Source organism: Paramisgurnus dabryanus, chromosome 18, assembly GCF_030506205.2.
Source record: "Paramisgurnus dabryanus chromosome 18, PD_genome_1.1, whole genome shotgun sequence".
NCBI lineage: Eukaryota > Metazoa > Chordata > Actinopteri > Cypriniformes > Cobitidae > Paramisgurnus > Paramisgurnus dabryanus.
The window spans coordinates 21,597,841-21,625,249 of NC_133354.1; the positions used below are offsets into that span (position 1 = coordinate 21,597,841).

General features: G+C 38.0%; 1 protein-coding gene across 1 annotated transcript in view; it reads left to right on the top strand.

The window, feature by feature from the left end:
- The first annotated feature begins 776 nt into the window (after positions 1-776).
- Positions 777-27,409, top strand: part of gabra3 (gamma-aminobutyric acid type A receptor subunit alpha3) — a 211,946-nt gene continuing 185,313 nt past the window's right edge. Inside the window, exon 1 of the mRNA XM_065287272.1 lies at positions 777-934. The gene's annotated coding sequence lies outside the window, so the exon portion shown is untranslated. The remainder of the gene's footprint in view (positions 935-27,409) is intronic.

Genomic DNA, 27,409 nt, shown 5'->3' on the forward strand with positions numbered 1-27,409 from the left:
ATTAATTTATTACCAACATATTGAACCATCTGTTTATATTTTTTAAACCACTGATGATAGAGTACTCACATCAGAAAAATATTAGTCTATTTACAAGTTTTCTATTTTAGATGAGGGAAACATGCAAAAAAAGTTGTTGAGAGATAGACTAGTAATTCTGTGAATCAAAAGGCATAATATTATATATATATATATTTATTTTAATTTATTTATTTATTTATTGCATGCGCATGGACGTGACATCCGTTATGGACGTGAAAATGAAATTTGCAGGTGCAGTAGCCAACTTAACTATGGAAAAAAATGCTTCACAAACTTAAACTGAGACTTTGCATATTTAAACCACCACATATTAACATCTAAGATATCAGAATGGTTAAAAACTTTGAGTAAAAACTATACTTTTTACGATAATGTTGACATTTGCAAGGATTGCCCAGGTGCGTTCATTGTCATATCATCATATTCATACAGTCTACAGAAGGCTACACTGGATTTTGCCTGGATAAGAGCTGAATGATTTTTCAAAAGTAGTCTATTTTTGATAACGAATGACAGAAGTAATCTTTATATTAACTATTTATTAAACGTAGGTCATCATAACCTCTACTCTGTTGCTTCGCCGTCGCGATCCGCCTGCTAACGTTTTAAACCCTCCTCTTCCAAGCGGGAAATTTGTCGCCATCCAGCACCAATGTGCGCGTAAGAAAAGGAGGGGGCGGGAAGGTTAGTTTGAAGAGGGCAGGCTCTTCAGCGTTTACCAGCGCACTCCCACTTCCCTTCATTTCAGCGTCTGAGGCAAATACTTCAAAATTCACTCACTGGACGTAAAATATTATACTGGAGAACAAGTGTACACACAGAGTGGAAGAGCAACAGCCAGAGCTCTGAAAGTGTCTGAAGTCCATCGGATAAAAGAAAAGGATTCTCTCCGGTGAGGTACATTTGATATAGAAATGATTGAATGGTGCGTAAAATGCTTGTCGTGGATGTGGAGAGAGGGAAACGTATTTGTAAAAACCCGCAGTGTTTGATTTTATACTCAATGTGTTTTTGTGAGGAACACGTAATTTGTTTGAAGGTTTAACAGGTCTCCTTTCACCACAGCGGGCTTTAGATGCGCTGAGGTAACGTTAAACCTGACCAGGCAGCGAAGCTTATCACAGGCAAACCTGACGACTGTTACTCACTGGGGATATCACTCAGATCGTTTTATTTAAAAAAATATATAGTTTTTTTCTTAACACAAGCTGAATTTTGTTTACTTTATCGATTGGGGTTTTCATTCACTGTTGCCATATTAATTATGCGACATAAATGTTTTACTGAGGTAGAAGTGAGCGTATTTTTACTTTCCAAATTGTGCCTTTAAAATCGTTTATTTTACTGAGTAGAAGCATGGAAGAAAATGAACTGATGCTCTTACGAATAACCTTGACGTGAATCAAAACTTGCTGCATTTTAAAAGCTTATTTTTATACGAAATGTTTGATGAAGTAATTTTCGTTTTATTCGAAACTTATAGTCCAATGCTCACGGGAACTAGGCTATAGATTTGTGTCGGAATTATGATGTGTTATATATTGATAACACTTGAATTCGGTCGTTTATACGTTAATGTTACGTTAGTTTCTGCCAGCTGAATTTCCTCGTGACTTAGGTAAACATATTTATCTTTATTTGTTTTCATGATCTGCACGGAGTTATAAATACAGTAGACAAGGAAGCGTGCTTTTCCATTTCAAGAAGTAATGGGTGGGAGACGTATGCCTGTTTATTAAGGGAGAGAGGGAGAGAAAACGAGGGACGTCAGTGCGCAAACATGAAGCATGTTGGATGCATGACTGTAAGCATCATATAGGTCTTACTGTTACACCCCTTGAAGCAGCTCAACAGCTTATCAAACCACTTGCAGCTTACATTTGAATGCTGAAATAAATCACCCTAAAATAAAATGATGACTGAAATGAAATCATTTACTTGCCTTCGTGCAGCTTAGTTATGCAGCTCTTTTGCATTTATTTACATTTACATATTTCAAATCCTCACCATATACAACAGTTCTTAACTCTCATTTGCATCTGTGTTATTAATCAATACTGAAACACAAGAAGCATGAGAAGCAATGGCATGAATGACATCGAACCTGGCAGAGTGTGTCTCTAATATACACAAATTAGATTTTTCCGTTCTTTTGCATTCAGTTTGATAAAGCAAAGAGCTGACAGCAATATAAATATCTGAACGATGGAATACTGTAGAAGTGATAGGGAGGTGACAAGAATCAGGAAATGGATTTGAGTTTCAAACTCACCCCCAGGCACCACAACGTTTCATATCGCATGCTCTACCCAACAGGCCACATCTTTGACGTGTTAATGGGATTTGAGAGCTATGGTGAAGTAAAGACTACAGCGAATTACATTTTTTTCTCGGTCTGTTACTCGCACACAGCTATTGTGTGGGCTTGGTGCTACATGTGCATGTAGACATCTTTATTTGTGTGTGTTTAATGGAATAAAGTCATTGCTGGCTGAATCGATTCTCACAGAATTTACTTTTTAACAGATCGTGTATATTTAAAGATAATGCAATCAATTTAAATAATAATGTACATTTTTCATTCTTTCTAGTAAAAGAAAAAGCTTTACTCTCTGTCGCTACAGTCTCTCTGCTATCTGCATCGACCTAACTATTGACTATACATATATTTTTTTAAGTATTGAAATCATTCAAATATGGCAAACTATTGCGATATGCATACTTCTAAACTATTATTTCAATATATCTTGCAGTCGTAGTTAATTTGGCCTTTACAATGTTTAATAAAATTATAATGACATTTATGATGAAATGACATTAGCCTTGTGAGACAAGGGGTGTAAAAAAACTGGAACAGGGCTGGAACAGATTGAAAAGCACATTAAAGATTTGAAGACAGTACCATAGATCTCTTGGCAAGGTCATGGTAATGAGGGCAGTGGCAGATAAGAGACATGGCAGGTTAAGTGCTGGAAGCTATGAGTCCATGAGCTTAAGGAGACTCGTTCCTCAAGGGAGATGTTTTAGCAAGCCTGTGAGCTTCACCAGGCCAAATATACAATTATAGCTTCAATGCATTGCTCAGAGCAAGAAAATAAGCCTGCTTTCAGCACTTCTGCAAAACCAAGAGGAGTTTGGTTTCTCTGGCAACAGTTTTGAGTGAGGTGAAGAGGTGTGCAGTCTCAATCACGTCAGTTTTTTTTGCTTTGGGTCTGCTCACTTCAAGGAAAGATTAATGTCCCGCATTACTGTTTCACTTGAACGGAATGGTGCCAAAGTGATTAAAGTTTCTGGGAGGAATTATTAGTTTGTGCTGTTTTTTCTCACAGACATCTATTATGCCTGACTTTTAAAGCAAGTGTATGTTCGCAGGATATCAAAACAGCTTGTCCTTTTATTCAGGCAACTAAAATGTGCATAACAATATTAAGTTAAGCTGATGTGTTTTTATTCTATTCATTAAGGAGGAGGAGGGCAAGATTATTCCTAAATCCGGACTCCAAATGACATCTGACCACCTGTTTATGAGCCATATACTTTAGGTTGCTGCTTCTAACCTGGCCTCTCACACCTTGTTTTCAAAACCACATCTGCAGAGCGAGGCATATAACAAGATGAATACTTAACTGTGACTGTCTCTAAACAGACTTTTCCCAGTTACTTCAGCCTCTCAAGTGTTTGGAGCTCAGAGCTTCTTTACAGTTTATGGCTGGGCTGGGGAGAAGTGAAAAATCCAGATTTACACGTCAGGCTGGGATGACTGTAGAAAAGCAGAGCCTTTTTTCTAGCGAGGCAAAAGGTGTCTGAGATCACAGAAGCCTTAGCATTTAGTATTCTTCGATGATTCAGCAGTTTTGGCGCCTCTGAACTGAAGTAGGATTATTTGACAATCCCAGCTGAAATTTGCATGTGGTCAGCATGCAAGAGGAAGAAATGCATAAAGGAGTTTGTGCCAGCTAGACAGTCGAATTTATGTATTCGGTCATGCCTGGCACCGAAATGCAAGCATTGTCCTTAGAGTGCCAGTCAGATCCAATTTCTAAGCTTCCTAATGTCCCCAACAACAGGTTTAAATGCATGCAAGGTCAAAAAACAGTGTCATTTTCTCAAAATATAAATGTAATATTACCTCATTTCTCAGGGTTCCCAAACGATTCACGCAAAGCAGTTTAAAAATGTATGTCTGCCTAAACCCCACCTTTCGGTAGACTACTCTGCTCTGATTGGTCAACTGATTGTTTTTTCAGCACAGTAAACAATAGTGCAACATGCATTGACCTAGCGCTAGCGCGACATGCTAATAAGACATAGAGTTTATAACCGACATCATAACACATCATTTGTCATTAATCAAAGTAATAAGAACGACAAACAGACGCTATTATTTTTACACTCATGTAAGCACGTATGTAAGCTAACCTGGTCCACAGCTAAACATTAAACTAAGGGTGCACCAATATATCGGCCGATGATGCTTGCTGTTTTCAATGAATTACGGTGAAATGCCTCTACATCCAAAATCCAGAGGGCGCTCTTAAAACTCAATATGCGCTGCAGACAAAGAACCATACACATACAGCTATGACACGCAGCTCCATGAAATGGCTTAAGGATATATTTATATTGCTGTTCTTCAAACCTTTTCAGTTATTTTCATGATTATAAAGAATATGTATAATGATTATGTTTGACGAGTGTTGCTTTTTCAAATGCATGTTTTAAACCAGTGGTTCTTAACGTTGTTCCTGGAGGCTCACTGCCCTGCACATTTTGTATGTCTCTTTTATCTGACAGACTCAGTTCAGTTCATGGAGATCCCTTCTAATGAGCTAATGATTTGAATCAGGTGTATTAAATAAAGGAGACATACAAAGTGTGCAGGGCAGTGGGCCTCCAGGAATAATGTTAAGAACCCTTGTTTTAAACGACTCAAACTAACTGAGATTTCAGATCGATAAGGACTTACTGATCAAAAGCCGTTGGACATGAAATAGCTGTGAATAATATCGGCTGTGTGTCACCTATATTAGTGTATATCGGCATTTATCGGTGCACCCCTACTTAAACAGTAGTGTAACTGCAACATGCGTTAGCAGAGTTCTAGCGCAATACTGATAAGACAATATAGTAAACTAGACATTCAGATAACTCTGGAAAAAATAAACACAAGCGTAATAATCATACTTACAGGTTATGGTTGGGAGACGTATGTTGGTCCAAATAAAGTGGGTACTGGACCATCTTTCACGGCCGAACGTTTAGGAAAATAACACCATGTACTTGCCGAGATTGGAGAAGCAATCGTCAGTAAAATGACTGGAACACAACAAAAGGGTTTTATTGTAACATAACTGCTGTGGCATCATGGAAAAAATACATTTTAACCACTGATTCTTCATATCTTCATCCTTTGGTAGTGAAAACAACATAAACCTACCTTTACAAGCTGTTAAGCACAGTGTTTTCTCGACATGATGTTAACACACCAACTAGTGGAAGTGTCTGTGGGCAGGTCAAGGTTTTTCTTTCTCATGGGCAAGACTGTAGGTGAAGAAGTATTGCCTTCATACGTAGATACACAACAGGCAGGAGATTCGAAAATAATATGACTTAACGCGGTACAATGTCGACTCCCTATTTTAGAAGCCAATATCTTTATTTATTGTGCATTTTTTGGGTTAACAACACTGCACACCGTTTACATTGATGGGCAGCTACATGACACACTGCATTAAAAGTTATTTTCAGTACTGGATCTGACTAGCACTGTTAAAGGGATAGTTTGGCCAGAAATTATATTAAACCCATGATTTACTCAACCCCAAGCCAGTTGAGATGCATATGTCCATCATTTTTCAGACAAAAACATTTTCAGTTATTTTAGAAAATGTCTTAGATGTTTCAGTTAATCAAATGTAAAGTTACGGTCCATGTCCTTCAAGTCCAAAAAAATGTGCATTCATCCTTAACAAAAGAAATCCAAACGGTTCCAGGATGATAAACAAAGGCCTTCTTAGGGTAATCTGCGCCTTTTTGTTGTAGAAATATCCATATTTAAACTTTATAAACGAAAATAACTAGCTTCCGGTAGCGCCGCCATCTTAGACTCCTCTGTATTCAGGAGAGAGTATCAGCGTAGTGTACGCACTTTTCTTAGTGACGTATGACAAATTTGAAGGGCGGGGGCACAGAGCAGCAACACAGAACCCTCTGTAAACTGCATACCCTCTCATCTTGAATGCAGACGTGAATAAGATAGTGGAGTTACCAGAAGCTAGTTATTTTTGTTTATAAAGTTTTAAATATGATATTTCTACAACAACACAGTGCGGATTACCCTCAGAAGGCCTTTGTTTATCATCGTGGAGCCGTTTGGATTTCTTTTGTGAAGGATGGATGCACATTTTCTGGACTTGAAGGAGTGGACCCCGTAACTTTACATTTGATTAACTGAAAGATCAAGGACATTTTCTAAAAAAAAATGAAAATGTGTTCGAGATGTGGATCTCGAACGGCTTGGGGGTGAGTAAATCATGGGTTTAATATTATTTTTGGCCAAACTATGCCTTTAAGGGGATCAAGATTAAATTTAACAGTACATTTTATTGACATGTTGAGTAAATTAGCACAGCTAGGAGGTGCGCAAGGTTGACTCCTACTGTTCTTTTATTGTTTAGGAATAATAGCTTCTATAATACTTCCTGCTTAATACTAGCAGGGTTTATCTGCATACTGTAGATAATTTGGAGGCGGCTGCTTCGCCGAATTTCGGGCCGCCTATGGCTCTCAACAGGTGCCTTTTCATGTGTCTTCAAAAAACACTCTATGCACTATGTAAATTGTCATTTGTATCTGTAGTTGTGCCATTATGCCACTAATATGCAGCTGTTTTGTCATCAAGGCTCTGACTAAACTTTACAAGAAGAGGTGCAATGAATTTCAGCCTAAGAGCTACAGTATATTAGGAACTAAATTAGCTATATTTCATGGATGTTGGGCAGGTGAATCACCGCAGACACCAGATGATCATTCCTGTGTGAAATTGGTCAGTGGTTCAACATTGTTATCGCATTCGCTTTCTCACACAACGTGACCAGTAAAAACTCGAAAATTAATGATTTCTTTAAAACGATTCATTTTCATGAATGTTTGAAACAATGCATTTCCCAAGTGAACCAATTAGAGCTTAGTGAGTGAAATGCATAACGGAGGATGTGAAAGAGCTTAGTTACTGTTTAGTTCATTATCTACAAAATCATTTAAATTCATTCATATAAAAGCAATAATAGAAGTCATAGCTACTAGTTTAACTCGAACTGGTTATACTAGACCAAAATAGTTTAAATGAGAGAGGAAATATTATTTCATAAAAGGGCGTTATATGATTATTAAATATTGTTATATAAAATGAACATATTGTATAAAACATTTGGTAATTAAGCACCATTTCGATTCAGTGATGAGAGAACTCGACGTAAATGTAACGTAAATGTCTTTTCAGTAGTTTGTGCGCATATAAGAACATTTATCTGACTCAATTAAGAGCATTTGTTTTTCATGCACATTTTTTTAACTTTTGCGCAGCTTTTTGTTTCCATCCAGTGGCTTTATCCCAATATAAGCATAACAATAGTTGGTTGGAAACATGGGCTTTGTCCAAATAGCCCGCATATAACCAACATTAGTATAGTCCACAGGAGTTAATGAAAACAAGTGTGTGAATTCAGACAATTGAGCTTACCAGAAGTGCCGCAGGGCAGGTGCCATCTTCCACAGAGACGCGAGAATTCATATGATGCAAGCCTCGGTGGACGAGTAGCAGGTAGCTGGTTGTACACTCATTATTGTGGTGCATTGTGGGTTTGAATAAAGACACTCAATAATGTCCACTATTATTTTAGACACCACTAATGAATGTTCCCTCCAACAGTGAACTATATGGGGGTATTTTGGACTTCGATAGAATGTAGGCTTGGTCACATTGAGATAGGTGTTCATCCGTTCAAATCACTGCCTCTTCAGCCGTATGACCAGAAAAGACAATGGAGGTGGGGGTTAATAGATTCTGACAGGAGGTAAACTAGGTAAGCCTTTTTAATGGCATGAAACCTCTTCAGGGTGATTCGAGAGCTTGTCACTCACTACTACAAGTCGTGAGTGGACAGCGATATGTGAAGGGAGGAAGAAGAGCTGAAGGTTAGCCTACAGCTCTCTAAACCAGACTGGCTCACAATGATTAATCTCTTGCAACTGTTGTGCAAGAGCATTTATTTTGTTTTGAAACATTTTTGATAGAGATTAGGTATGATAATTTGTTATCTGGCAATATATCGAATTCATCTTCTAAATGCAGTTGTCAGACACGCAAATATGTTATTTGTTTGAGTAGCATTGTTTTCATTTGATTGGCGGCCAAAACTATTTCAAATAAATGTTGATAAGCTTTAGTTTGAAAAGGACATGCCCTCATCAAGCAAGCCCTTTTCTGTCTTGTTCAAGGTTTTATTGGCGGCAAAACTCTTGAAGTTGAAGAGACAAAACAGTGGACGTGCAAAGTCAAAGATAAGGACGGAATTAATTTTAGGTCAAGCAAATCGAGGTCAAAGCTTCGCATTTTCCCTATAGCTTAACTTATCTTCTTTACAGACTTTTTGGTGGCTGCTTGCTCACAGGCATTTAATGACCTGGACTCGTCCATAAAAATCCTGCCCACTACATATAGTGAGCTTGGGGCAGAGGGTGGGACGATTACTCAGACCTCTGCCATTTCTCTGCCTTTCAACTGCAGTAACCTCTTTAACTGTGCACAAATTTTCACCTCCTCACCAGAGTAAACTTTTACTTCCCATTTCATCCCTATTAATCTTTCCCCACTCATCATTTCAATTAGAGTCAGCTGGGATTGGAGGCGAGCCAGATTGCGAAGGATAATGGCATTATGATTACAACTGGCATTAATCAGAATGAGGCAGATTGCATTAGCTATTGATCAAACCTGAGAGTTTATACTCGGACGGTCAATGGAAGGGCGGCGGGTTATCAAGTTAGGCTGTCTAGAATTGACATGATATCACAAGACTGTTGGCTAACAGATAAGGTGTTTATACAGTAGAAGCACATCAGTGTGGAGAGATGAGGGCGGTGAGCTTGAAACCTGTCACCTGTCTGACAGGCCAGTGTTCCTTGTCAGAAACTATAATGCATAGTGACACACAAGGCACTTGACTGATGGTATTGATAAGTCATAAGTCCCAGAAGATTGCAAGCAGCTTTCGTTTTGTTTATCCGTCATCTGTGAAGCCAAATGTTAAAACTGAGGGGACTCCCTCTTTTCCTCAGTGATGGTTACAACCGACAAAATGTTTCATCTCCAGGAGGGCTTTGGAGAAGGTCTGTGAGAGATTAATTTTAAATGACATTTTTTTTTAATTTGGTGGGTTGTCTCATCATTGGTTAGTTGAGTAGTTGGTCATAAAGGAGCCCTTGTGTTTATTAGGATATTTTAGGGCAGTGTCCAGAAGATAGTTGAAACACAACAACAGTACCAAAGTAACTATTTTGACATTCTTCCTCTTCAAAATACAATGTGGTGCAAAGACACAGAGAAAACAGATGTGACACAACTGCCTAAGCATCTGTAAATCGTGCAGATGCCTTCACACGTTTCAGAGAGTTTTAATGTGCTGACAGTCTAACGGTTCCTTATAAGATGGTTAACATGCTAAAGCAGAGCACACTGAAACCGGTTACTTTTAATTTTGATAGACTTTAGACATCCATTTTCTACACTCTACTACATGTCAACCAACTCTAACTAAGGGCTTTTGAAACAGATAACCCAGGATACCATTTACACAGGTTTAGATTAACCCGGGTAGCGGGGTCAACTATTTCAAGTGCAAAAAGTATCAAAGTATCAGTATTTGCATGTTTGCAGACAGAGCTTACGGTTTTTGTGGGCGGAGCCCAACTGGTGGCAGAAAGTGACAGCTTTGCAGTAGCGGTGTGAAGTGTTTTAGCGTTAAACTGTGATTGTGTTCTGTTGTCCTTTAGTGTAATGTTTCTTATAGCATTTTCATCACGTTACATTTATTTTTTAGATAAATTAAAAGTTTAAATGGCTTGGCTACTGTGTGTGCATGCATGTAATATATGTATTGTTCTTTATTGGTTAATCAATTATTTGTACAGTATGAATCACTAAAGTACATATAAAAGCAATCATATTATGTATTCTATATACTACCATTTATTAAATATTTCATAATTGTTCTGTTTTCTATTATTTCTTCCTTATATTTATAGCCTACGTGTCTGTTCTAAAACTATTTAAAAAACTATTATGTTTACATACCAATGAATATGCATGGGCCTGTTTATATATAAATAACACTTTACATCATGTGTGCGTGTGTGTGTCTGTGTGTGTGTGTGTGTGTGTGTGTGTGTGTGTGTGTGTGTGTGTGTGTGTGTGTGTGTGTGTGTGTGTGTGTGTGTGTGTGTGTGTGTGTGCCATATTTATATATTTATTATGCAAACATAATTATTTTAGAACAAACAAAAAGAAGAGATATAAGGTTAAAAGAAATAACATAAAAATTACGAAATATTTAATAAATTGTGATATTATTGCTTTTTCAGTATAACCCATTCAAATCTTTCTAAATAAATTATAAACGTAACGTGATGAAAACGCTATAAGAAACACATAGAGGGAACAGACTTCAACAGAACACCGGACATCTTCTCTAATTATTTTCTATTCTAAATATAAATAGATTTCCAGATGATTTCATCACTCCAGTCTTTCCCTTTAATGGGTTATTGCAACCACAAACACCTACGTTTATCTTCAAATGGTGTCTACAACGACGTATTCTATAAAAATGAAGGCCATCTTTTTTTGCCATTTCTATTCTGACACTCAACAGCACTACAAGACATTTTATAGTGAGTTATCTTGCTCGTTTCACTGGTTCACTTCTACTGCTTTTCTGCCACCTCATTGCACTCGCTGCTCGCAGTGACGTAACTGTGACGTCTACTCGCAAAAGATTTATAGTTTCTTTGACTTGTTTTTGTAAAGAGACGTTTGTGCGCATTGCGAATAAAAAAACAATACATTACATATCCTAAGCTAAATAAGATCCTCTTATATGCATATATATAGGCCTACATGTAAAAAGTAAGCGCGGTTACAAAAATAAGTAAATCTACTTATACTGTACTTAGTTGAATGGCTTTTGAGGGATCATCATAATAAAGGGTCAGCAGATTTTAAGGAAAGATTTATCGGCCGATGTCGATAATAAAATATCTTGATATATCACCTCTGTAATAAATCGGTCGACCACTACACCTTACACCACCATCCCAACTCAAACATTCTTCTTTAAAAGCTAATTAACAGTAAAATTGCATTGTGAAATCTGTAAATAAGGCTAAGACAAAGGCATTTGTGACAAGACAAGCATATTTACTAAAAGCCTCCGGACATAAGCGAATGAGTATTCACATGAGTGCCAAAAAAGGATGGTCAACAGTTTGCACAAGAGACATGAAGCTTATTTTTCTGCAAGGTATTGGGCGCTTCTTAGGTGTAGCTCGTACTATTTTCTGAGAGATTTACAGTGATTTAAGATGTGTCCACCACACATGTATTAAGTACATCTTTATTCATCATAAACTCACACAGTAGGTAAACCACTGGTTATACCTCCCTTCAATTCTGTGGACAGCTCATGTCACTTCTTTACCTTATTACCTCATTGAACGTTTTAGCTACATTACCACCAAGTCATCATTCCTAGTTGTCACATGGATGGAGGGGCTTTGCATTAACCAGATTATTTAAGGCTCTTTGGTGTGCCGCTAGCTTTGCCTAACAACTGATATTGCTTGCTTGCATTTCTTGGAAAGACCCTCACTGGAGCGAGCGTATCATAAATGTGCTTTTTGACATTTGAGGCGCGAAGCCTTAAAACCTCATTCGCCCTCAATCCGTCCGCCTGTCATCTCTCGCATGTGACGCGCATGAAGCAGTGCTGATGCTGCAGGGTCGATAGGTCGTTTAATGGAGACTTGTTCATGCGGGTGGAAATTCATCTTGACACTGTACAAATTTGGTTCTGTTTCAAAATTAACATGCTGTCCTCTGGAAAACCTTGGCAGTGCTGTTTTTTCCTGTTTATAATCTAATTGCTTGTTCCCTTTTTGCCTTTGTTGTTTATTAGACTGTCTGTGCACTCTAGAAGATTGTTTTGCGTGTGAATGGATTCGTATGAGTACAGGATGTTGATGTTTTGTCAGTGACACTCCACAGCCCGTGCACTTGATGTCATGGCACAGAATTTTGGTATTCTGTTACTTGTGTTATTATTTTAAATAGTTTTTTCCCCAAGAAAGGTTTAAACTAAGATAAGGAACTAAACTAAGATACCGCCTTAACTAGATCGTCCAAAAAAAATAATTCGCTGCAAAAAAGGTTGTGAGGTGCATCTCGGAGAATTGCGTGTATGCACTCACCGCGAGGGGGGACGTGCGCCATACGGCCGAAATGAAATTAAAGAGTAGTCCATTATGTCCGGAGGATAGCCAGTTGTTAAAACGCTTATCCGTGAGAACTGTATGTTTTCGGGTTATTTAAGCCTGTTATTGTATTAGTCTATAGTTCTTGCAAATTTAAAGTTAGCTGGTGATTTTGTTGTTTGAGCAACCTGCTAGCCTGGTTTCACGTGCCTGTTGATTAAATATAATTGTTGAGCGCTCTTGCTCACTTTATTTATGTGCATTATTTACATGCTACAGTAGTTACACTCCTTTAAGACAATGTAATTAATAGTGGGAAATAATCAGTTTTTACCATTTTTGCCCCCTCTATCATCATACAACATCTGCTTTAGTTTGTGTTTATTAACTCTTTATTTTCACTTCATCACGCAGCTATTTGCATTAGAGGTAAAACATTTAATTCATTAATAATCTAGTATGTGTTCATTTTCTGTCATAGTTTCTTCAAAATTAAGTTTTATTTGAGTGTTTTAAATAAAAATATTTTAATTTTCATCATGATGCATACGCCCCGCCCCTTTGATTGCCACGCCCCTGTCCCGCCCACTCGCCCAACCCTACCACCTTAACTAACAAATTTTCTGCTGGAAACCTGGATGTTGTATTAGGAGAGAAAGATGATGTTATCTTTTATTTAAAAAATCTAGGTTAATTTAGCTTAACTAGAACAACCTGACTATTAATTAGAATTAGTTTTTTGGCCATGGACAGGTAATTATCATGAACCATTGTATTAAAGAACAGTAATGTATAGTAAAGTCCCCATGAACAGGAAGTCATGATCGATTTCCGTATTTTGACATATGCCCGAGTGAAATGCAATATCACACAAGGAGGAGGCAGTTGGAGGTGGGGTTAACAGATGCTCTGCCCATACCATCAAGCAGACGTCATCAAAGAATGATCAGTATTTATTTTTTAGATATTAATTACATTTTATGAGGGCACATTAATTTTTCATAAAATGACCAGCTCGTATAAATTTTTAATGAATTTTCTATATTCTCCTGTCATCTTATTAACCAACCATCATTATAACATTGGTTCCCAAACTGGGGTGCAGGCCTCCCTTGGGGGGTGCGAGATGGTGCAGGGGGGTGGGCAGTTTTATGACATTTAATAAATTACATTAATGTATTATTTTAAATTACGTTATAATTTATTATTTTATTTCTTGAATTTTCTTTGGGGATGGGGTTACACAAAGGGGGTGGGCATGCCGAAAAAAAAACACTGCCTTATAACACTCCTTACTGAGGTACATTACTCAAACTGTAGTCATATCAGTTTCCCTGATCATGTAAATGCTGCAATACCTTAATGGTGTGTCATAATTAATCAGATTTTTATGAGTTAATATGCGTGTCAAGTTTGAAACCAGGCCTATGTAATGACTTTGCCAAGGCATGCTATCAAAAAGCACTGTTCATGACATGATGTATGAAGCGAAGGTTTTATTAAGTTTGAGGGTGTAACTAATGATACACCAGAAAAGATGATTATCAGTTTAGAGAAACATTAATGTTGATCATTCGTTTAGTCATAGTTTCGGGTAAGGCACAAATAGTCACAGCTTTATTTATCAAAGTCTACAAGATGCAGAGATTGCTTGAAGGATGTCTGTGTTAATGGCTTTTTGTTTGCTGCACAAGTAGACCTGATAGTCAGTGAGGCATCAGAGCACAGGCAGACAATCAAGAAGAAATCCTGCTTTATGTTCCTTCAGACTTCCATTAATGGACTTCTTGAATGACAATCGTTATTCCTAACAGAAAGAAAAATGCACAAATTTCCAAGCATTATTTCTCCTGACCCTGACAAAAAAAGAGTGCTCAGAGTAAACAGCATTAGCATCAGCCGGAAGCACTACTTGCGTAGAGAAATGCAGTGATGATGTGCGATCCATTCTGAAATAACGCACGGAAGACACAGCTCATAATGAGATTTTTTTTTCTTTGCTTTCTCATCGGCAGTGAGGGTAGAGGAGATGCCTTGTTTCTGTTTAGCCCCAGTAGTCACATGTTTTCCAGTCTGGGGATTTAAGTTACTTTCTGCACAAAATACAATGAAGTTTTGTTCCATTCAAAGCACAGAAGATTGCAATGTGAACTTGAGCTGTCTTGGTTTCGGCGCAGGTTCATTGTTCCCTTTTATTGCCTTTCAACCTGCAATCCGAGAGACCCTTTTCAGTATTGAATACAACATGCGGAAAACATGTTGAATTCTATTTTTAAAAGGAGGTGACATTTAAATAGCTCACCAAATGAATTATTCTGTCATCATTTACTTACTCCCATGTCATTCAAAGCCTGTGTAGTTTGATTCTGTGAATAAAACAAAAGCATTTATTAGGGGTCAAGCCCAGAATGGGCGAAGACCCCTATTGTATCCGTTAGTTTTCTTTTTAGGGGTCAAGCCCAGAATGGGCGAAGACCCCTATTGTATCCGTTAGTTTTCTTTTTATTATTATAATAATTATTATTATTCCTCCGCCATTGCGGTCTATGGCAGCCCATAGAACCGTACGTAGGAAAGTTATGAAATTTGGCACACTGACAGAGGACAGTCCAAATAATATCCACAGCAAATTTGGAGTTTCTATCTCAAGCCCGCTAGCGCCACCAACAGTCCAAAGTTGGACTTATGTTTTTGCTTATAACTTCTGATCCGTAAGTCCTAGAAACCAAATTCTTGTCTCCTCTGAATTCTTGGCTCAAGACGATTCGATTAGACCCTATGACGTTATTTTCCGTCATGAAAATTTTTCCGCCATTTTGAATTATTCGTAAAACCTACTTTTGCGAACTAGTCCTAGAGTTTTTACCCGATTGCCACGAAAATCGGTATGCAGCATCTAGAGACACTCAAGGCAAAAAGTTATTAAAAGAATTTCGATAAACCAATCCGTTCTCGTATAGCGCGTCAACGAATTTTACATAGAGCGCAAAAAAACAGATTTTAGGCTGTATCTTCGTCAAACTTAGGCCTATTGACACGACACTTGGTACTTGTGATGCCAGTCAGGAACTGAGTGTGCATGCACAGTTTCGTCGCAGCGCCACCTAGTGGCCAGACAGATGTTTTTTACACCTATAACTTTGGCTGTGATCAACGTATTTTGACGGGACTTGATTTTTAGGAGTCCTGAATAGTCGCCGAGTCCAACGATACCAAACATGCCAGATTTCGCCTTACGGTTAGCCCTGCGCAGCAAAACAGCACTTAAAAAACATGCGCGAATATCTCCGCGAGCGTTATTCCGATCGACTCGAAAACACCATAGGAAGAACATTGCATTACCTTCTGAACAAAAAGTTCTATTGGCGTTATATTAAAATTTTCATCAGAAATGGCCGAAAATGGCAAAAAACGAAAAATTACCTTCTACAATTTGTGTTTTTATACATAAATGGTTATAACTTCGCAACGAAAAGACATTTTTTCACCAGATTTGATACGCTGATGTATGAGCAGAGTCTGAGGCCACACAAAAAAATTGGTATGCCTGAACCACTAGGTGGCCCTATAATTGAACAAAATCTTTCATATCAAGCAAGCCCTATGGTCATACAACTATTTCTTCACTAAACTAAAGTGTATAGTCATAAAACTAGCTAGATGTAAAACAGTTATGAACTGAGGTTGCATGCACAACTATGTCATTGCGCCACCTAGTGGTTTTGAGATAGAAATATGGTATTTTTGCCTAAAACTACTCCAACAGTACATCTAAAATCTTAGGTCATCATGTATTATTCCTTTCATGGCTTGGAGATCATTGGTGCATGCCAATTAACTCCTTAGCAACCAATTAGGATACCTTATCAATCCTTTTTACAAGAGCTATATCTCTGCATCAGAACATCGTAGAGACATGGGGGTGGTCTCTTTTGACTCATTAACACCACTGTAACATTTTGTGAGCTGAGAATTGCCACTGCAAGCACCACTTACATTTTCTTCAGTGTTCTAGTTGTCAATGCTCCTCGAGAAGAGAGGGAGAGATGACACTGAATGAAAACACAGCTTTTTTGCTGATAACTGTTATATTATTTAGTCTGAAATCAAGAGATTTTCCCAGGTTCTTTAAACTGCTCATCCGAATTCAACTTTACTTTCTTATGTGCCCTTTTTGGCTTGACCCCGGCATTGCTGCTTGCAGCTATATTGGCAATTGTTTCTGTTAGTAAATTTTTCTTCTTCCGCCATTGCGGTCTATGGCAGCCTATAGAACCATACGTAGGAAAGTTATGAAATTTAGCACACTGATAGAGGACAGTCCAATGTGTCCCCACAGCAAATTTGGAGTCTCTATCTCAAACCCTCTAGCGCCACCAACAGTCTAAAGTTGCACTTACGTTTTTGCTTATAACTTCTGATGCGTATGTCCTACAAACAAAATTCTTGTTTCCTCTGATTCCTTGGCTCAAGACTATTCGAATGGACCCTATGGCGTCATTTTCCGTCATAAAATTTTTTCCGCCATTCTGAATAATTCTTAAAACCTACTTTTGCGAACTCTTCCTAGAGTTTTTACCCGATTGCCGCGACAATTGGTATGTAGCATCTAGAGACCCTCACGGCAAAAAGTTATCAAAAGAACTTCGATAAACCAATCCGTTGTCGTATAGCCCGTCAACAAATTTTACGTAGAGCGCAAAAAACAGATTTTAGGCTGTATCTTCGTCAAACTTAGGCCTATTGACAAGACACTTGGTACTTGTGATGCCAGTCAGGAACTGAGTGTGCATGCCCAGTTTCGTCGCAGCGCCACCTAGTGGCCAGACAGATGTTTTTTTCACCTATAACTTTGGCTGTGATCAACGTATTTTGACGGGACTTGATTTTTAGGAGTCCTGAATAGTCGCCAAGTCCAACGATACAAAACATGCCAGATTTCGCCTTACGGTTAGCCCTGCGCAGCAAAACAGCACTTAAAAAACATGCGCGAATATCTCCGCGAGCGTTATTCCGATCGACTCGAAAACACCATAGGAAGAACATTGCATTACCTTCTGAACAAAAAGTTCTGTTAGCGTTATATTAAAATTTTCATCAGAAATGGCCGAAAATTGCAAAAAACGAAAATGTACCTTTTACAATTTTTGTTTTTATACATAAATGGTTATAACTTCGCAACGAAAAGAGATTTTTTCACCAGATTTGATACGCTGATGTATGAGCAGAGTTTGAGGCCACACAATAAAATTGGTATGCCTGAACCACTAGGTGGCCCTATAATTGAACAAAATCTTTCATATCAAGCAAGCCATATGGTCATACAACTATTTCTTCACTAAACTAAAGTGTATAGCCATAAAACTAGCTAGATGTAACACAGTTATGAACTGATGTTGCATGCACAACTTTGTCATTGCGCCACCTAGTGGTTTTGAGATAGAAATATGGTATTTTTGCCTAAAACTACTCCAACAGTACATCTAAAATCTTGGGTCATCATGTATTATTCCTCTCATGGCTTGGAGATCATTGGTGCATGCCAATTAATTCCTTAGCAACCAATTAGGATACCTTATCAACCGTTTTTGCAAGAGCTATATCTCTGCGTCAGAACATTGTAGAGACATGGGGGTGGTCTCTTTTGACTCATTAACACCACTGTAACATTTTGTGAGCTGAGTATTGCCACTGCAAGCACCACTCACATTTTCTTCAGTGTTCTAGTTGTCAATGCTACTCGAGAAGGAGGGAGAGATTACACTGAATGAAAACACAGCTTTTTGCTGATAACTGTTATATTACTTAGTCTGAAATCAAGAGATTTTCTTAGGTTCTTTAAACTGCTCATACGAATTCAACTTTACTTTCTTCTGTGCCCTTTTTGGCTTGACCCCGGCATTGCTGCTTGCAGCTATATTTAGGGGTCAAGCCCCGAAGGGGCGAAGACCCCTATTGTATTTGTTAGTGTTCTTATTATTAGGGGTCAAGCCCAGAATGGGCGAAGACCCCTATTGTATCCGTTAGTTTTCTTTTTATTATTATTATTATAATAATTATTATTATTCCTCCGCCATTGCGGTCTATGGCAGCCCCTAGAACCGTACATAGGAAAGTTATGAAATTTGGCACACTGACAGAGGACAGTCCAAATAATATCCACAGCAAATTTGGAGTTTCTATCTCAAGCCCGCTAGCGCCACCAACAGTCCAAAGTTGCACTTACGTATTTGCTTATAACTTCTGATCCGTAAGTCCTAGAAATGAAATTCTTGTCTCCTCTGATTCCTTGGCTCAAGCCGATTCGATTAGACCCTATGACGTCATTTTCCGTCATGAAAATTTTTCCGCCATTTTGAATTATTCGTAAAACCTACTTTTGCGAACTCGTCCTAGAGTTTTTGCCCGATTGCCACGAAAATCGGTATGCAGCATCTAGAGACACTCAAGGCAAAAAGTTATTAAAAGAATTTAGATAAACCAATCCGTTGTCGTATAGCGCGTCAACGAATTTTACGTAGAGCGCAAAATAACAGATTTTAGGCTGTATCTTCGTCAAACTTAGGCCTATTGACACGACACTTGGTACTTGAGATGACAGTGAGGAACTGAGTGTGCATGCACAATTTCGTGGCAGCGCCACCTAGTGGCCAGACTTATGTTTTAAACGCCTATAACTTTGGCTCAGATTGACGTATTTTCACGGGACTTGTTTCTTTGGAGTTCTGAATAGTTGCCGAGTCCAACGATACCAAACATGCCAGATTTCACCTTACGGTTAACCCTGCGCAGCGAAATAGCGCTTAAAAAACACGCGTGAATATCTCCGCGAGCGTTTTTCCGATCGACTTGAAAACACCATAGGAAGAACATTGCGTTACCTTCTGAACAAAAAGTTCTATTGGCGTTGCATTAAAATTTTTATCAGAAATTGCCGAAAAATGCAAAAAACGAAAAATTACCTTAAATTTTGCATTTTTTACACATAAATGGCTATAACTTCGCAACGAAAAGAGATTTTTTCACCAGATTTGATACGCTGATGTACGACCACAGTCTGAGGCTACACAAAAATAATTTTATGCTTGCACCACTAGTTGGCCTTATAATTGAACAAAACCTTTGAAATCAAGCCACCCTATGGTCATACAACTGTTTCTTCACTAAACTAAAGTGTATATTCATAAAACTAGCTAGATGTAACACAGTTATGACCTGAGGTTGCATGCACAATTTTGTCATTGCGCCACCTACTGGTTTTGAGATAGAAATATGGCATTTTTTGCCTAAAACTACTGCAACAACACATCTAAAACAATGAGTCATCATGGATTATTCCTTTCATGGCTTTGACTATAATCACTGGTGGTTGCCAATTCACTCCCTAGCAACCAATGAGAATACCTTATCAACCGTTTTTGCAAGAGCTATATCTCTGCGTCAGAACATCGTAGAGACACGGGGGTGGGCTCTTTTGACTCATTAACACCACTGTAACATTTTGTGAGCTGAGTATTGCCACTGCAAGCACCACTCATTTTTACGTCAGTGTTCTAGTTATCAATGCTCGTCGAAAGAGAGGGAGAGATTTCACTAAATGAGAACAGCTTTTTTGCTGATAACTGTTATATTGTTTTGTCTGAAATCAAGAGATTTTCCTAGGTACTTTAAACTGCTCATCCGAAGTCAACTTTACTTTCTGCTGTGCCCTTTTTGGCTTGACCCCGGTGATTGCTGCTTGCAGCTATATTTATTATTATTATTATAATAATTATTATTATTCCTCCGCCATTGCGGTCTATGGCAGCCCCTAGAACCGTACATAGGAAAGTTATGAAATTTGGCACACTGACAGAGGACAGTCCAAATAATATCCACAGCAAATTTGGAGTTTCTATCTCAAGCCCGCTAGCGCCACCAACAGTCCAAAGTTGCACTTATGTTTTTGCTTATAACTTCTGATCCGTAAGTCCCACAAACAAAATTCTTGCTTCCTCTGATTCCTTGGCTCAAGCCGATTCGATTGGACCCTATGACGTCATTTTCCGTCATGAAATTTTTTCTGCCATTTTGAATTATTCGTAAAACCTACTTTTGCGAACTCGTCCTAGAGTTTTTACCCGATTGCCGCGAAAATTGGTATGTAGCATCTAGAGACCCTCACGGCAAAAAGTTATCAAAAGAATTTCGATAAACCAATCCGTTGTCGTATAGCGCGTCAACAAAATTTTCGTAGAGTGCAAAAAAACAGATTTTAGGCTGTATCTTCGTCAAACTTAGGCCTATTGACACGACACTTGGTACTTGTGATGCCAGTCAGGAAGTGAGTGTGCATGCACAGTTTCGTCGCAGCGCCACCTAGTGGCCAGACAGATGTTTTTTACACCTATAACTTTGGCTGTGATCAACGTATTTTGACGGGACTTGATTTTTAGGAGTCCTGAATAGTCGCCGAGTCCAACGATACCAAACATGACAGATTTCGCCTTACGGTTAGCCCTGCGCAGCAAAACAGCACTTAAAAAACACGCGCGAATATCTCCGCGAGCGTAATTCTGATCGACTCGAAAACATCATAGGAAGAATATTGCATTACCTTCTGAACAAAAAGTTCTATTGGCACTACATTAAAATTTTCATCAGAAATGGCCGAAAATGGCAAAAAACGAAAAATTACCTTTAAATTTTGTGTTTTTACACATAAATGGTTATAACTTCGTAACGCAAAGAGATTTTTTCACCATATTTGATACGCTGATGTACGACTACAGTCTGAGGCTACACAAAAAAAAATGTATGGTTGTACCACTAGTTGGCCTTATAATTGAACAAAACCTTTGAAATCAAGCCACCCTATGGTCATACAACTGTTTCTTCACTAAACTAAAGTGTATAGTCATAAAACTAGCTAGATGTAACACATTTATGACCTGAGGTTGCATGCACGAATTTTGTCAATGCGCCACCTACTGGTTTTGAGATAGAATATGGCATTTTTTTGGCCTAAAACTACTGCAACAACACATCTAAAACCATGAGTCATCATGGATTATTCCTTTCATGGCTTTGACTATAATCACTAGTGGATGTCCATTTACTCTCTAGCAACCAATGAGAATACCTTATCAACTGTTTTTGCAAGAGCTTTTTCTCTGCATCAGAACATCGCAGAGACATGGGGATGGTCTCTTTTGACTCTTTTAACTTGTTGTAACATGTTGTGACCCATGTTTGCCCACTGTAAGCATCACATACATGTCCTTCAGTGCTCTAATGTCCCATGATTGTCAATAACCGAAGGACAGTTGCAGTAGACAAGAACATAGATTATTTTTGTTGATTACTTTGCATTTTTTCATCTGAAATCATTAGGTTTACCTAAGTTCTTCAGTCTGCTTATCCAAACGCAACTTTACATCCTTCTGTGCCCTTTTCGGCTTGACCCCGGTGATTGCTGCTTGCAGCTATATTTTTATTCATGATTTTATATGACAGGCAACCGAAGCATATAGAAACCAATGCCTGTCGTGCTACAAAAATGACCAAAAAGCACTCATGCATGAATAACACTGCCAGCAATTTGATCATTGAAAGTTGTTTGTTTGCTGCTGTATAACGCTATTGGTGGGTTGTGCATGCATCATTTTCTTCTTCTTCTTCTTCTTCCTTTATTTCTTTACGCCATTCCAGCATCTACAGCTGTATTCATGGTGAGAACCAGTTAATCCATACACAAGTTTTATTCAGACAAGTTAATCCATACACAGGTTGGGACAATTTGGCATCTCCAATTTGCCTAACTTGCATATTTTTGGTCCGTGGGAGGCAGGGACGTGCACAGACATTTTGAGGGGCAGGGGCTCAAGTGAAATAAAGGGCACTTCTCATACTTATGTATATATTTTTCTTTTTTTTAAACAAAAAGTATATATATTAACGCAATTCTGACTTCCTTTTTAAAAAAAATATTAAAAAAGTTAATTAATTTTATCTTCCTCAAACTCGCGCAATTGTTTAATTTTCAAAATATGTCTACAAAATAATCAGTTCTCACAGACACCATGGTCTCCTTAGTAGTCTAGGTTTATAGAGCAGCAAAGGAAGCCATTACACAATGTGCATGTTTTGAAAACATTAAATTACACATTAATTACAAATTTGTTAAAATGCTAAAAACAAAGTTGTGACTGCTGAGTTAGCGCTACATGCCAATAAATGCTATATCATATGCTAGCGTTTAGCTGATTAGTTGTTACTCAAAATGTATTTTTGTCTGACAGGGCTCAAAATATAAGGTCTGTTTACTAATGTGAGCTTCTGGCATGAGCCTCAGAGCAGAGCTCAACATTATTATTCATGACCCTTTCAAATAGGGCAAAAATAGACCATTTAATTAAAATGACAAATTCTAGGGTTGTAAATAGACATTTAACTATTTAAGAACTTAAAAACGTTTCTGGATAATTTTTGCACTTAATAAAGCAACATACCTTCTATATAATTGTCAAAGAACAATTTAACATATTATGACAACACATCCTATGGCACCTTTAATCTTAGGTTTCATATTTATTAGGGTTACACATGTCAGAAACAACAAATATAGATTAGGCCTATTTTATTTGTATTTTATATTTTACTTTTTTGTGATGTCAGTGAAAATTCAGACTGGGCAAGTAAAATACTCAACCATCAGATTTCTTCCCAATCTACTCCAGCACTCCAGTATAACACATTATACTTATTTAACAGCCATTACAAAAAACGCAAACAAAAAGCTTACTACTGCAGTTAGCAATTATTTTATTGTTTGTGCTTTATTATTTTATGAGCAGTCTATTTAAACTACATACACTATACAGATACAAGTTTGCAACTCTTCAGGTTAATATGGGATTTCCATGGAAAACAATGTCCCTGAATCGTTATGTGTAACAACGTGTCCCATATTTTGTGCATAAAACTGTTAATATAAGAATGCTTTCTTCCTCACACACTTACCGGTAGCCTGCCTGCATAATCATGCACATGATCGCGTCTCCTTCTTCGGGCTGAGCTTTGGCGCTTGAAGCGCGAATGATGCAGCATGAGTGTAGACAAACCAATCATAAAGCGAAGTAAGTTAGAGAGGCGGGACTAAGGAAAGGTAAAGCCAATCATATTAGCGATTTGAATTTTGGAGGCGGGACTCATCTGTTAACCGTTTGTGTGCCACAAATAGCGCTAATTTTCTTTATATAAGAGTTTAAATCTCATAAATGATTCCTGAATGAATTCATGTTAAATTAAATAAGCAACAAGTAAAAAACACAAGAAACAGACAGACATCAGTTGTTATATAAATAAAGATCATATTATTTTTTTTTTTTAAAGCACCCCAGAAAAAAGGGCACTTTCTCTCCAGGAATAAAAAGGGCAGGTGCTCAAGCCCCCTTTGATGTCTATGTGTGCACGTGCCTGGTGGGAGGAAACCGGAGTTGCATCATGGTAGATGTGACATTGCCTCAATGCACATGTACAGAAAGTTAAGCTTTTTCAACTTTGAGTTATTTGACAGGCCAGTTTAAACAGATACTTTTATGAAGAAACAGAAAATAGATATTTTGCAGATGTTTTTCATGCAACGAAAGTGGATGGTGGACACTTTTAAGCTTTGTCTAAAACAACTATTATACAATCCTTCCACACTTGTTATGCAGTGGTGTACATAACTGGTACACAGGTGCACATGTGCGATTAAAATAAAAAAATGTGCACTGCTCTAAAAGGGGCTTTTGTGTACCAACATTGCTGGAATTTTGTTGCATAGTTACCTAATTTACTGCAACATAAGGGATTTCTTTGTGCATCATTGGTAAGATAATTAATACAAACTTTTATATATTTTATGTGTGTTGGACTTTTTCCATGTTTAACTGCTATAATTGGGTCCCCAGTGCTTCTATCAAATTAGAAAATGTTCAACCCAGTAACTTAGTTTTGGTAAACCATTCTCTGCAAGCATGTGAAAAAATACAGTAGGTCATTGAAATTTGGCTCCCCTTGTGATTTCAGAAGGAGATAATACCGCCCCTTAATTTGCACTATACAACCACGGCACTGCCATTTAGTGCAGAGATTGAATCATTTGCATTTAAAATTAGGGATGCACCGAATATTCGGCCACCGAAAATTTTCGGCCGAAAATAGCCCAAAAGAGCATTTTCGGCTTTCGGCCGAAAGACTTTTATCACCGAAACAATACGGCCGAAATGTTGTGATGACGCAAACAGAAACCGCGACCTGCACGTGCTTGTCTGAAGCAACATGTATGCGGCGTGGATGTATTTAACAGCAAAAAGGCGCTAAAGTACGCACAGAGGCACATGCAGTTGTGTCCGGTCCAGACGTGATCATCACAGTGAGTACTCTCTTCAAAGATCAGAACTCTTGATGTGTAAACTTTAGAGAGAGTCGCGCAAATGTGTCTCATACTGTATAGTCCATTAACATACATGTGCCGAATAAAGTAATGAAAAACAACGTAACGTTTTTATGCTGCGCTGTTTGGGATTCGCCTTCGTTCTCTGTGTGCGCGCGCGCGTTTAAGAGCCCTCAATAGTGTACACACGAGTGAGACGCAAACAAGCGAACGTAAAATCTTTCTGTTATTGACAGGGCACATATAAACAAAATTATCTCCAAAGTATTCTTTTTCTAATAAAAACATTTGTTTATGTCTTAAGTGTATGTATAGATTACAGTCATAAACCAGTCTCTGCTTACAGTATCCTCAAATAACCTGCTGAAGTCTAACAAAGAGACAAATAGCTCTAAAAATAATAATATATTTAATTTATACAATAAAGAAAGTGTTATGACTCATTTAATTTGATTTCTGTACCAAATGCTAATGTTAGCCCTTATTAATGTGCAGCTTTGTTCTTTTTTATAAATGTTTGTAATTTCTTTATTTGTTATTAGATTTTCCCCACCCCCTTTTTGCCGATCTGAAAAATAATCCGATCCATGCCTCAAAAACTGTAATGTGATCTGAACCGTGAGTTTTGTGATCTGTAACAAACCCCTAGTAAAGTTAGTACACAGTGATAGCCATAAATGCATTTGTACTAATAATTGGCATAATAATTTATTTCTGTGTTTCGGTTTCGGTTTTTCGGCCTTGGTTTCCTCATTTTCGGTTTCGGCCAAGAATTTTCATTTCGGTGCATCCCTATTTAAAATGGCACATTTTTGCTCACACCTACAAAGGAGCAATTTTAACATGCTATAATAAATTATCTATATGATATTTTGAGCTAGAACTTCACATACGTACTTTGGGGACACCAAAGATTTATTTTACATCTTAAAAAAGTCTTGTGAAATGTCCTCTTTAAATATTCAAGCACAAAAATACTTGAAAAGGGCGCAAAACAGATTTAAATACTTATGCGTTGTTTGATAAGTTTTGTTCGGCGCACTTCTGAAGCGCGAGCCCGATCCGCATCTCAAGGCTTTAGACAGCATGCCAGTCTAAAGAGAGTAGTCAGTAGATTAGTGATGATGACAACATGTAGGACGTCAGTGCCATGAATAGTGTAAGTACCAAGCAATATCTTCAGGTGCTCCTTTGAGAACCAGGAAAAAAACGTTACGCGCACCCCTGAGCATGTAGGATGTCTGTGCCATAAATAGTGTGAGTACCAAGCAACATCTCCAGGTGCTCCTTTGAGAACCAGAACAAAAAGGTTATGTTCACCCATGGTTATATGGCCTTAAACTGATGACAAATTATGGCATTAGATCTAGTCTATTCCACATCAATATCCATTCAGTGGCTTCATAATGCTTTAGTACTCATCGTATGGTTTAGTTTTGTTGCCTTGTCTTACTGAGAACTTAAAAGTATAAATCACCAAGCATATCGTGTAATCTCAAAGATGTGATGGTGAGCAAATTAATTTTTATTTTTAAGCTGACTATTCCTTTAATTGTTCTGCTGAGACCGCCATAATTGGTTATCTGTATCCAGTTATCTCTATTCGAACCAGCATCCCTTATTGATAGAGAGTAATTATCCACCTCCCAATGAGCTTTGCTACCTAGACAACCACTACTAGATATGCAAGCAGTCATGACAGCCTATTGATAAATCTTGTAATTGCTACCTTCGGAGAGCTTTCAAGTGCAGCTAGAAATTAGATGTACGCTTTCACAGCCTATACAATAACACACAGTTATGGGAGTTGTGTGCATGGGGATGACAAATGCGATAGGGCATATCACCAGATAAGAGTGCTTAGCGACGAGCACAGGTGGCAGTGGTGTGGTGTAGCGTTCTATCTTCAGAGCTGAGCAGTAATGCATTAGGACAGCTTTCACCCACCAGGCATGCTGCCATTGCACTTGCAGCTGGTCCCCATTGTAATGATGAATGTTTGCATTTCATTTAGTGCAGTTATCATCTATGTGTGACCGGTCATAGCAGCTTTCTGCTGGTCTCTCGTGATCCTAATTGGCACGCGGTTTTGCATAATTAGTGGTCTTTGCTAAAGCAAGCATTTGTATTAAAATTACTTACACTTTAATTTATACAAATCCATAACTCTAAGGATTAAACTGTGATGCTAGTTGGAATCAAGGTTGCCATAAATAATGCAGCTTGTTAAGGAGAAATGGGTTGTTACATTTGTTGGTGAATCTGGAAGATGACAAAATAGGTGCCAAAATCCTCTTACATTAAAGCGATAGTTTCACCCAAAAACGAAAACTTTGTCATTGTGGTGATGCAACTGGCCATGGTAAAAATCACAGAGAATTTGTTTTGTTGCATATTATGCAATTGAGGTTACTGTTT